At 38.4% G+C, this 13,577-nt stretch overlaps 1 protein-coding gene and 1 pseudogene across 2 annotated transcripts in view; one reads left to right on the top strand and one right to left on the bottom strand.

The window, feature by feature from the left end:
- Positions 1-13,577, top strand: part of MCCC2 (methylcrotonyl-CoA carboxylase subunit 2) — a 128,475-nt gene that overhangs the window by 53,146 nt on the left and 61,752 nt on the right. The gene's annotated exons all lie outside the window — the stretch shown is intronic.
- On the bottom strand, positions 10,369-12,263 carry LOC143665793 (actin-related protein 3 pseudogene; annotated as a pseudogene).

Below are 13,577 nucleotides of genomic sequence, written 5' to 3'. Positions count from 1 at the left end.
CTGGGCCTCTAGCTTAAGTTTTGTTTAACAGAGGGTAATTTTTCAGTTCTTGTTTTCTTGTTTCTTGTCCTGCTTCTAATGTGCCTTTTCCCTACCCACCCTTAGGAGCGTCTACATAGGTATTACAGACTCCAGCTGGTATTTCCCGGACTAAGCTGGCCTCCTTTCGGGGGGAAGGAATCACCTGCATCAGTTTTCCCTGAGTGTGAGACCCAGCAGGTTGAAAGACTTTTCTGTGAAATCTCTGGGCTCTGCTTTTATTATCTTGCCCAGTATGTGGCGCTTGTCTGTCTGTGGGTCCCACCAGCAAAAGATGTTGTGGCTCCTTTAACTTTGGAAGGCTCTCCTGTTCTGGAGACTCGCAGCCGGTCCAGCTGGTCCAGACTGGGATACGCTGTGTGTCTGCTCACTGTCCTGGCTCCAGGAGCTGTTCTGTACTGTTTCTGGTTATTTAGTAGTTGCTCTGGAGGACGAACTAAAAACGTGTGCACATTACTAAGCCGCCATCTTGGCCCCCTCCTTCCACTTGTTCTTGATGTATAATTCTTTTAATGCCATTGGGTTTGTTTTTTAAATGATTTTTTAAATTTTTTCTTAATTATTTTATTATTTTTTTAAATACCAAAAAACACCAAACAAACACAAACATTCTTAACTTTGATCATTCCGTTCTACATATGTAATCAGTAATTCACAATATCATCACATAGTTGCATATTCATCATCATGATCATTTCTTGGAACATTTGCATCTATTCAGAAAAAGAAATAAAACAGAAAAAAAATTCACACATACCATACCCCTTGCCCCTCCCTTTCATTGATCACTAGCATTTCAATCTAAATTTATTTTATCATTTGTTCCCCCTATTATTTATTTTTATTCCATATGTTTTACTCATCTGTTGACAAGGTAGATAAAAGAAGCATCAGACACAAGGTTTTCAAAATCACACAGTCACATTGTGAATCTTTATCATTATACAATCATCTTCAAGAAACACGGCTACTGGAACACAGCTCTACGTTTTCAGGCAGTTCCCTTTAGCCTTTTCCATTAAGAATAACCTCTAGGATAACCTCTTGACTCCGTTTGCAACCTCTCAGCCATTGATACTTTATTTTGTCTCATTTCACTCGTCCCCCTTTTGGTCAAGAAGCTTTTCTCAATCCCTTGATGCTGAGTCTCAGCTCATTCTGGGATTTTTCTCAATCCCTTGATGCTAAGTCTCAGCTCATTCTAGGATTTCTGCCCCACATTGCCAGGAAAATCCACACCCCTAAGAGTCATGTCTCACGTAGACAGGGGGAAGGTGGTGAGTTTGCCTGTTGTGTCGCTGGAGAGAGAGGCCACATCTGAGCAACACAAGAGTTTCTCTTGGGAGTAACTCTTGGGCCTGATTTTAAGTAGGCTTGGCTGATCTTTTGTGGGGTTAAATTTCATATAAAGAAACCCCAAGATTGGGGGCTCAGCCTATAGCTTTGGTTGTCCACACTGCTTGTGAGAATATTGAGAATTCACCTTAGAGAAGTTGAATTTTCCCCCTTTCTCACCATTCCCTGAAGGGGACTTTTGCAAATACTTTTTTATTCACTGTTCAAATCACTCTGGGATTTATCAGGGCATCACTCTGGACAAACCAGTGTTTTTTAAAATATTTTAATTGAGATATCTTTACACACATACAGTCCATCCAGAGTATACAATCAGTGGCTCACAAGATGTTACATAGTTGTGTATTCATCAGCATGATCATTTTTAGAACATTTGCATCACCCCAGAAAAAAATAAAAGGAATAAAAGAAAAAAACTTACCCATCCCATATCGCTTTCCCTCCCTTTCTCTGACCACTAGTATTTCAGTCTACCCAATGTTTTTAATCCCTTATTCCCCTCTATTACTTATTTAATTTTGGTCTTTGTTTTTTTACTCATCTGCCCATACCCTGGGTAAAGGAGCATCAGACACAAGGTTTTCACAGTCACACAGTTACATAAAATCTTTATGGTTATACAGTTGTCTTCAAGAATCAAGCCCACTGATTCAGATTCTTCTCTCTAGCCATTCCAATATAACATAAACTAAAAAGGGATATCTGTGTAATGCATAAGAATAACCTCCAGGATAACTTCCTGAGTCTGTTTGAAATCTCTTAGCCTTTGAAACTTTGTCTCATTTTTCTCTTCCTTATTTTGGTCAAACAGGCTTTCTTAATCCCATGATGCCAGGTCCTGGCTCATCCTGTTGGATTTGAATTGCAAGTATTTTGTTGAGAATTTGTGCATTTGTTCATTAGGGAGATTGGTCTTTAGTTTTCCTTTTCTGTTGGGGTTTTATGCAATTTTGGTATTAGAGTAATAGCTTCATAAAATGAGTTAGGTAGCGTTCCTTTTTCCTCAAGTTTTTGGAAGAGTTTGAGCAGGATTGGTGTTATTTCTTTTTGGAATGTTTCATAAAATTTCCCTGTGAAGCTGTCTGGTTCTGGGCTTTTTGTTGTAGGAAGATTTTTGATTTTTGGTTACAAGTCTCTTTGCTTGTAATTGGCTTGTGGAGATCTTTCTTCTTGAGTCAGTGTGGGTTGTTCGTGTGTTAAGAATATATCCATTTCATCTAGTTTGTTGTCATATAGTTGTTCATAGGATCCTCATATTTTTAAAATTTCTTCAGGATCTATGGTGATGACCCCTTCTCATTTCTAATTTTGTTTATTTGCATCCTCTCTCTTTTTTCCTTTGCCAGCCTGGCTATGGGTCCATCGATTTTATTCATTTTCTCAAACAACCAACTTTTGGGTTTATTGATTCTTTCTTTTTTTTTTGTCCTCCAGTTTGTTCATTTATGCTACAATCTTTGTCTTTTCTTTTTGTCTGTTTGCTTTGTGGTTGGTTTACTGTTCTTTCTCTAATTTCTCCAGGTAAGCAGTATAGTCCTCAAGTTTTGCTTGCTGTTTTTAATAGACATTTAGGGCAATATATTTCCATCCCAGGACTGCCTTTGCCCCATCTCATAAATTTTGATATGTTCTATTCTCATTTTCATTCATCTCCAGATATTTAGTGATTTCTCTAGCAGTTTCTTCTTTGACCCACTAATTAATTAAGTGTATTGTTTAATCTCCATATGTTTGTGAAAGTTCTAATTCTTTGATTGTTGTTAATTTCCAGCTTCACTCAGTTCTGGTCAGAGAACGTTTATGCTCCCAATGAAGGAGCTCCAAAGTGCATGAGGCAGATATTGGCAAAACTGAAGGAACCTATATATGTTTCAACAATAGTAGTGGGAGACTTCAATACACCACTCTCCTCTATAGATAGAACAACCAGACAGAGGATCAGCAAGGAAATAGATAACTTAAACAAGGCAATAAATGAATTAGACCTAACAGACATATATAGATCATTATATCCCATAACACCAGGATATGCAGTCTTCTCCAGTGCTTGTGGAAAGTTCTCCAGGATAGATCATATGCTGGGACACAAAACAAATCTTTATAAATTTAATAAGATTAAAATTATCCAAAGCACTTAATATTATTTCTTCTTGGTAGATTGTCCCTTTTATTAATATGTAGTGTCCTTCTTTGTCTCTTATGATGTCTTTACATTTAAATTCTATTTTATCTGATAGCAGTATAGCTTCTTTTGGTTACAGCTTGCATAAAACATCTTTTTCTATCCTTTCACTTTCAACCTACATGTATCCTTGGGTCTAAGATGGGTCTCTTGTAGACAGCTTATATAACTGGATCATATTTTTTAACCCATTCTGCCAATCTGTATCTTTTAATTAGTGAGTTTAGTCCATTAGTGTTCAAAGTTATTATTGTAGAAGTTCTTGAATTTACTATTTTCTTCCTCTCTCTCTTTTTTTTTTCACCAGATCTATTATATTCTTTTCCTTTTCTCTCTTTTTATCTTTTAAATTACCCTTACTGGGGTATTCTTCATTTTTGTGCCCTCCTCCAGACCTCCCTCTTCTGACTTTTTTGTTTGTTTCAGCCAACAGAACTCCCTTTAATATTTCTTATAGGGCAAAGCTCTCTCTCTTTTTTTTTCCTTGAATTTATTGTTTGTGTTTTTATTCTTTATTTTTTAATTAAATTTTTTTTATTGTAAAAAAGTAACATGTATAAAAAAAAGCAATACATTTCACAGCATGCTACAACAATTAGTTATAGAACGGATTTCAGAGTTTGGTATGGGTTACAGTTCCACAATTTTAGATTTTTCCTTCTGGCCGTTCCAAGACACTGGAGACTAAAAGAAATATCAGTGTAATGATTCAGGAGTTATACTCATTGGTTAAATCCTACCTTCTCTTTTATAATTCCACATTCTCCTTTGATCTTTTTTTTAATTATTTATTTTTTGTTGATATATATTATATAGGCACATAATCATCCAAAGTGTACAGTTAGTGGTTCACAGTGTTGCCATAGGCTGTGCATTTATCATTACAGTTGACTTTTTTGTGAAAAATAACATATATACAAAGAAGCAATGAATTTCAAAGCATATTACAATAATTAGTTGTAGAACAGATTTCAGAGTTTGATATGCGTTAAAATTCCACAATTTCAGATTTATTTCTAGCTGCTCTAAGATACTAGAGACTAAAAGAAATATCAGTATAATGATTCAGCTGTCCTATTCATTCGCTAAACCCTACCTTCTCTGTATAGCTTTACCATCACCTTTGATCTTTTTATCCCACTCTTTAGGGGTATTTGGGCAATAGCCATTCTAATTTTTTAATGTTGGAATATAGGATGGGGGATGAAACTAGTTGATGTTCTGGAGAGGCTGGCCCCTCAGCATTTCAGGATTTATCTCCTCTGGGGACCCATCTAGAGGTTGTGGGTTTCTGAAAAGCCACCCTAGTGCTTGGAACCTTTTGTAGAATCTTATATATGCACTAGGTATTCTGTAGGATTGGCAGGAATGGTTTTTGTTGGGGTTTCCTATGTAGCAATGTCTAGCTGAAACTTGCATAAGAGTGACCTCCAGAGTAGCCTCTCAACCCTATTTGAACTCTCTCAGCCCCACTGAATACTTTATCAGTTACCCTTCTTTTCCCCCTTTGGTCAGGATTGCATGTTTATCCTATGGTGCTAGGGCCAGGCTCATCCCTGGGAGTCATCTTTCACCCCACCAGGGAGACTTTCACCCCAGGGCAGGTCTCTTGTTGACCAGTTCTCTCAGTCTTTGTCTTTAAAGATTTTAATCTCTCCCTCAATTTTGAAGGACAGTTTGGCTGGATAAAGAATTCTTGGCTGGAGGCCTTTCTCGTTCAGGGTTTTTAATATATCATACCACTTCTTTCTTGTCTCCATGGTGCCTGTTGAGTCATGCAGAGTCAGTCTTATGTGATTTCCCTTGTATGTATGAGATTGCTATTCTCAGGCTTACTTTCAGGACTTTTTGCATCTCTTCGACATTTGACGGTATGATTATTATATGTCTTGGAGTCACCCTATTTGGATTTATTCTATTTGGTGTTTGTTGGGTCTCTTTGATTTGCATATTTATGTCATTTTTTTTTTATTAATTAACGGAAAAAAAGAAATTAACCCAACATTTAGAAATCATACCATTCTACATATGCAGTCAGTAATTCTTAACATCATCACATAGCTGCATGATCATCGTTTCTTAGTACATTTGCATTGGTTTAGAAGAACTAGCAACACAACAGAAAAAGATATAGAATGTTAATATAGAGAAAAAAATAAAAATAATAACAATAGTAAAAAAAAAAACCTATAGCTCAGATGCAGCTTCATTCAGTGTTTTAACATGATTACTTTACCATTAGGTATTATTGTGCTGTCCATTTTTGAGTTTTTGTATCTAGTCCTGTTGCACAGTCTGTATCCCTTCAGCTCCATTTACCCATTATCTTACCCTGTTTCTAACTCCTGCTGGACTCTGTTACCAATGACATATTCCAAGTTTATTCTCGAATGTCGGTTCACATCAGTGGGACCATACAATATTTGTCCTTTAGTTTTTGGCTAGACTCACTCAGCATAATGTTCTCTAGGTCCATCCATGTTATTACATGCTTCATAAGTTTATCCTGTCTTAAAGCTGCATAATATTCCATCGTACGTATATACCACAGTTTGTTTAGCCACTCTTCTGTTGATGGACATTTTGGCTGTTTCCATCTCTTTGCAATTGTAAATAATGCTGCTATAAACATTGGTGTGCAAATGTCCGTTTGTGTCTTTGCCCTTAAGTCCTTTGAGTAGATACCCTGCAATGGTATTGCTGGGTCGTATGGCAATTCTATATTCAGCTTTTTGAGGAACCGCCAAACTGCCTTCCACAGTGGTTGCACCATTTGACATTCCCACCAACAGTGGATAAGTGTGCCTCTTTCTCTGCATCCTCTCCAGCACTTGTCATTTTCTGTTTTGTTGATAATGGCCATTCTGGTGGGTGTGAGATGATATCTCATTGTGGTTTTGATTTGCATTTCTCTAATGGCCAGGGACATTGAGCATCTCTTCATGTGCCTTTTGGCCATTTGTATTTCCTCTTCTGATAGGTGTCTGTTCAAGTCTTTTTCCCATTTTGTAATTGGATTGGCTGTCTTTTTGTTGTTGAGTTGAACAATCTCTTTATAAATTCTGGACACTAGACCTTTATCTGATATGTCATTTCCAAATATTGTCTCCGATTGTGTAGGCTGTCTTTCTACTTTCTTGATGAAGTTCTTTGATGCACAAAAGTGTTTAATTTTGAGGAGCTCCCATTTGTTTATTTCCTTCTTCAGTGCTCTTGCTTTAGGTTTAAGGTCCATAAAACTGCCTCCAATTGTAAGTTTCATAAGATATCTCCCTACATTTTCCTCTAACTGTTTTATGGTCTTAGACCTAATGTTTAGATCTTTGATCCATTTTGAGTTAATTTTTGTATAGGGTGTGAGATATGGGTCTTCTTTCATTCTTTTGCATGTGGATATCCAGTTCTCTAGGCACCATTTATTGAAGAGACTGTTCTGTCCCAGGTGAGTTGGCTTGACTGCCTTATCAAAGATCAAATGTCCATAGATGAGAGGGTCTATATCTGAGCACTCTATTCGATTCCATTGGTCGATATATCTATCTTTATGCCAATACCATGCTGTTTTGACCACTGTGGCTTCATAATAGGCCTTAAAGTCAGGCAACGTGAGACCTCCAGCTTCGTTTTTATTCCTCAAGATGTTTTTTAGCAATTCGGGGCACCCTGCCCTTCCAGATAAATTTGCTTATTGGTTTTTCTATTTCTGAAAAATAAGTTGTTGGGATTTTGATTGGTATTGCATTGAATCTGTAAATCAATTTAGGTAGGATTGACATCTTAACTATATTTAGTCTTCCAATCCATGAACACGGTGTGCCCTTCCATCTATTTAGGTCTTCTGTGATTTCCTTTAACAGTTTTTTGTAGTTTTCTTTATATAGGTTTTTTGTCTCTTTAGTTAAATTTATTCCTAGGTATTTTATTCTTTTAGTTGTAATTGTAAATGGGATTCGTTTCTTGATTTCCCCCTCCGCTTGTTCATTGCTAGTGTATAGAAATGCTACAGATTTTTGAATGTTGATCTTGTAACCTGCTACTTTGCTGTACTCATTTATTAGCTCTAGTAGTTTTGTTGTGGATTTTTCCAGGTTTTCAACATATAGTATCATATCGTCTGCAAACAGTGATAGTTTTACTTCTTCCTTTCCAATTTTGATGCCTTGTATTTCTTTTTCTTGTCTAATTGCTCTGGCTAGAACCTCCAACACAATGTTGAATAATAGTGGTGGTAGTGGACATCCTTGTCTTGTTCCTGATCTTAGGGGGAAAGTTTTCAATTTTTCCCCATTGAGGATGATATTAGCTGTGGGTTTTTCATATATTCCCTCTATCATTTTAAGGAAGTTCCCTTGTATTCCTATCCTTTGAAGTGTTTTCAACAGGAAAGGATGTTGAATCTTGTCAAATGTCTTCTCTGCATCAATTGAGATGATCATGTGATTTTTCTGCTTTGATTTGTTGATATGGTGTATTACATTAATTGATTTTCTTATGTTGAACCATCCTTGCATACCTGGGATGAATCCTACTTGGTCATGATGTATAATTCTTTTAATGTGTTCTTGGATACGATTTGCTAGAATTTTATTGAGAATTTTTGCATCTGTATTCATTAGAGAGATTGGTCTGTAGTTTTCTTTTTTTGTAATATCTTTGCCTGGTTTTGTATGAGGGTGATGTTGGCTTCATAGAATGAATTAGGTAGTTTTCCCTCCACTTTGTTTTTTTTGAAGAGTTTGAGGAGAGTTGGTACTAATTCTTTCTGGAATGTTTGATAGAATTCACATGTGAAGCCGTCTGGTCCTGGACTTTTCTTTTTAGGAAGCTTTTGAATGACTAATTCAATTTCTTTACTTGTGATTGGTTTGTTGAGGTCATCTATGTCTTCTTGAGTCAAAGTTGGTTGTTCATGTCTTTCCAGGAACCCGTCCATTTCCTCTAAATTGTTGTATTTATTAGCGTAAAGTTGTTCATAGTATCCTGTTATTACCTCCTTAATTTCTGTGAGGTCAGTAGTTATGTCTCCTCTTCCATTTCTGATCTTATTTATTTGCATCCTCTCTCTTCTTCTTTTTGTCAATCTTGATAGGGGCCCATCAATCTTATTGATTTTCTCATAGAACCAACTTCTGGTCTTATTGATTTTCTCTATTGTTTTCATGTTTTCAATTTCATTTATTTCTGCTCTAATCTTTGTTATTTCTTTCCTTTTGCTTGCTTTGGGATTAGTTTGCTGTTCTTTCTCCAGTTCTTCCAAGTGGACAGTTAATTCCTGCATTTTTGCCTTTTCTTCTTTTCTGATATAGGCATTTAGGGCAATAAATTTCCCTCTTAGCACTGCCTTTGCTGTGTCCCATAAGTTTTGGTATGTTGTGTTTTCATTTTCATTCGCCTCGAGGTATTTACTAATTTCTCTTGCAATTTCTTCTTTGACCCACTCGTTGTTTAAGAGTGTGTTGTTGAGCCTCCACGTATTTGTGAATTTTCTGGCACTCCACCTATTATTGATTTCCAACTTCATTCCTTTATGATCCGAGAAAGTGTTGTGTATGATTTCAATCTTTTTAAATTTGTTAAGACTTGCTTTTTGACCCAGCATGTGGTCTATCTTTGAGAATGATCCATGAGCACTTGAGAAAAAGTTGTATCCTGCTTATGTCTTTTTTAAGGGTTGGGAAGTTTTCCCTGATTATATTGTTAACTGACCTTCCCAACCCTTTACTCTTCTCTTCTTCTGGGACACTTATCATTCTTATATTTGTGAGCCTTTTGTTGTCTGTCATTTCCCTGAGGTCCCGTTCCATTTTTTCCATATTTCTTGCCATTTGTCCTTTTATGTGCTCTAGTTCAATTGTTCTGTTTTCTAGCTCACTTATACTTCCTTCTACTTCTTTGAATCTGCTATCATTTGTCTCTAGTATATTTCTAATTTGGTCTACAGTATATTTCATCTTTGTGAGAGCCACTATTTTTCTATTTAAGTCTTTAAATTCTTTATGCTCTTGTAGTTCTTTTTTTTTTTTAAAGAAATTTGTGCCTTTATTAGGATGGTGTTAGGTTTTAAATACACCAATTCTGATCATCAGATTATTGTTTTTTTAATAAGAAGTGACGCTACAGAAGTGCAGTACTGGTCTGACAGTCTTGTCTTTACTTTTCTTTTAAAGCATGAAACAGAATGCAAGTAATCAGAAAGCACTAGCAGAATCGATTAATCCAAAATACTAGCTTCTTAGTTCCAAAAGCATTTGCAGAGAACACCATGGAGCGGGTGGAGGGGGGATGGATGGAATCCCATGAGTGTGTATGTCAAGTCTCATGAGGCTATTTTTACAATTTATCTGTTACTTGGTCACTTTTTTTCCTCAAATACTACAGTTTTTCTTTGACTTTTCCTCAAAGTATAAAAAATATGAAATATAAACAAGCTTTTGCCCTACACACTTATAAGTGTACAATTCAAGCATTACAGAGTGATCTACTTACTGATAAATCCCATCAAATCTTGAATAATTCAATAATATTGAAAATATCAGGGCCCATAAAGAACTAAAACCTACTTCTTTTTGTTACACATAAGAGTCAAATGTACAATCTAAAGAAAACACTCATTTATTTTGGCTTTCCTGTACATTTGCATGTTGTGATACACTTTTTAAAATATTCCTGTGTAATTATGTTTGGCCTTATCATTGTCAAGTCAGACTTAAAACTTCAAAACAACCATCCAGACAAAACAGGCAATCAGAAAGATTATCTCTTCTCTATCCCCCTAGCCCCGATAACTGAAGTCAATTTTGTGATGTGACTCCAAACACTGGGTTGTGATGACAAACGCTAGGTCCAATTTCTTCATAATCCTTGTTGGAGTGGTAGAGCTCAAGTGTGGAGGTCAGCATCAATCCCCCAAACCAGACTGCATATTGCTGCATGTGGTATGTAATCACTTGTATGTCAATAGACTTTGATTTCATTCTCCCACCACTTAATTCCTCACTTAATTTCAGCCTGACATCTACAGTCCTTTTTGAATCTCTTTGCAAGTGACGTCCAGAGTCCCTGAACATGGTTGAACCTCCAGAGAGGACAATGTTCTTGTAGAAAGGACGTCTGACATCAACAGGACAATTCTGAATTACCTCATCTGCAACTTCTGAGATAGATTGTATGATGTCTGGATTAGCAAACCCTGGGTAAAAAAATATTTCAGGTCTCAAGAATCAGTGGAAAGTTCTTTTTAGGTGGCATTGATTCCAGTACACTGCTTAATCTACTTTGATCCTCTGTGTCATACTTGTTAAATTCGTTTTCTAAATCTGGGCCTACATAACTATGGTGCCCCTTTACTACCTTAGCTGCTTCTGAGGATTGCTCTGGGGGATTCCTGTGTCTTGGTCTCTCAGCAGTTGCTGAATAAAATATGTCGTATCTCAACCTATGATTGAAATGTGCTTAATACAGCTGCCAATCACATAGCCTTTATCCACAGGAATGACATGAGTGACACCATCTCCACTATCTATTACTGTACCAGTCACCATCCATTCTCCTGCTTGTCTGGAGGTACAAGATGCAGCTAAAGCAAGAACAGCCTGCACAGCAATGTACAAGCCTGGAGCACTGAAGTACTCATACATTATTTCAACTAGTATATTCCCTGTTTTCTAGAGTATTCAGGGGAGGATCAGTCAAAAGGAAATAATGGTCTTCAAGTTCTGCCCCTAAGTATTTAAAGGTCACTTGCTCCATAAACCTTTCCATCAAGTCCCAGTCGTCAACTATTCCTTGAAGGATTGGCCACTTTGTTCATATGTTGGCCTTTCTATTGCTTCATCACCAATGAAGAAGTCTAGGTCATTGACACCTTTCACCACCCCTCCTCTGAGCTTGATCACCCGCTTTTGCTGACTTCTTAATAGTAATACAAAAAGGAATGATAAACTGTGGTTCTGTATTTCCAGCATATCCTAGTTTTGTATATCCACAGTCCACCACACATGCCAGCAGCCATCCTGCTATCTTCCTTGTTGCCTGCTCCTGCCACTGCCAGTATCTGCTCTGTGCTGGTTAGGGGCTGGGGATTGGTGGCATGAGATGGGGACTGTCTGACCATTTACAGCCAGGCTGCCCTTTCCATCCAGGGGGGGAACTGGAAAGCCAAAGCAAAAGTGAGAAGGCAACAGGCTTGGTCAGCTTCTAGTGTCTTCTTGATATTCTTTATTTATGAATAGTCTTGAGTAGTTGTTCCATATTCTATGTCCCCTTCAGTTTTTTGATTTGGTTGTTTAGCTGGGTCATTTCTGCTTGGATCTTTATGTGTTTTTGATTTTCTGTTGTATTCTGGACATTTGACTATGTTAATAAGATTATTTCCTTCATTCATCTAAAGTCTTGTATTTACGTTGGTTTGCCTTGAAGGTCCCCTTTTGCACTTGGTTTGTCAGTAATTCCCCACCAAATGAAGGCCCAGATCTCGTGTAGGGGGTGCAGTTGTTCTTGAGTCTTTTAAAAGCTTGGCATAAAAAATGCACGGAAGATCAGCAGCAGAATGCCTGCCTGTCACGTGGGAGACCTGGATTTGATTCATGACCCATGCACCCCCGCCCCCCAAAATACTTGAGTGTCTGTTAAAAACTAGACAGAAAGGGGTGCACAGGATGCTCAGTGGTGAAAGCTCACCTGCCATGTGGGAGACCTGGGTTTGACTCCTGGCTCATGTACCGGGAGAAAAAAAAAGATGGCACTGTGCTGCTCAGCCAGCCTCGTAGACCCGTCTCCCCGTCTGTGCACACCCGAGATCCCTGGGCCTCTGTGTGCAAAGGGGAGCAGGACCGGGCGCCCATGAGCCTCCCTCATCAGCCAGCTGTTGGATTGACTTTGCTCTGCTTTCTCCCCTCCTCCCTGGGAAAGGACCCCATGGTCTCCTCTGAACCCACAGCAGCTGTGTTAGTTTGCAAGCTGCTGGAATGCGATATACCAGAACTGGAACAGCTTTTAAAAAAAAGGAATTTAATAAGTTGCAAGGTTACAGTTCTTAGAAAGATAAAGTGTCCAAATTAAAACACCAATTAGAGGTTACCTTCACTCTAGAAAGGCCATTGTGTTTGGAATGCCTGTCACCTGGGAAGTCATGTGACTGGCATCTGCTGGTCCCTTGCTCCTGGGCTCTCTTGCCTTTAGACTCTGTTCCTGTGAGGGTTCCTCACTTTGCTTCTCCAGGGCTGGGTTTCATCTCTTGACTTCCCTTGTCTCTCCCCAGATTCTGGCTTGCTTAACATCTCATCGTGATGTCTGCTGGGCTCCAAGCACGTCTGTGTTCTCTGAAGCAACTGTTCTTCAAGTATCTGCTTCTGCTCTCTCTGTCAGCTCTGAGGCTTCTGTCATTTCTGACTCACTCCAAAATGTTTCCTCTTTTAAAGAATTCCAATAAACTAATCAAGACCTTCCTGGGATGGGTGGAGTCACACCTCCATCTAATCAAAGGTCACACCCACAGTTGGGTGTGTCATATCTCAGTAGAGATAATCTAATAAAAAAGATTCCAACCTACGTATTCAATCAAGATTAAAAGAAATGGCTGCATCCACAAGGCTGAATCAGAATCAAAACATGGCTTTTCTGGGGTGCATAATACTTTGAAACCAGCACAGCTGCCCACCTCAGGGGTGGGGCTCTGGCACCATGCCCCAACCCAGTGGTCCTAATGCATACGGGAAGCATGTCCACTGTCTTCCTGTCTCTCTGCAGAAACTGCAGTTCACGGTGCCCCAAGACAGCTGTGGGAGCTGGCCGGAGTGGAGGAGTGGCGGCTCCCTTGGGCCCACGTGTTGCCTGCCCCTGGTGGGCATGTGACTGAGGACACTCTCCTTGCTTTCTCTGTCCCAGTTTCTCCATTTCAGTTGTAGTCCTGGTTGCTTATTTATTTATTTTTGACCCTTTTTTTGTTATTCCATGGAGCTTGGGTGAAGTCAGTCCACCCTACTCTGCTGTCTTCCCAGAA

This window comes from Tamandua tetradactyla, chromosome 21 (assembly GCF_023851605.1).
Source record: "Tamandua tetradactyla isolate mTamTet1 chromosome 21, mTamTet1.pri, whole genome shotgun sequence".
Taxonomy (NCBI): domain Eukaryota; kingdom Metazoa; phylum Chordata; class Mammalia; order Pilosa; family Myrmecophagidae; genus Tamandua; species Tamandua tetradactyla.
This window is presented reverse-complemented; position numbering and strand designations above follow the sequence as displayed.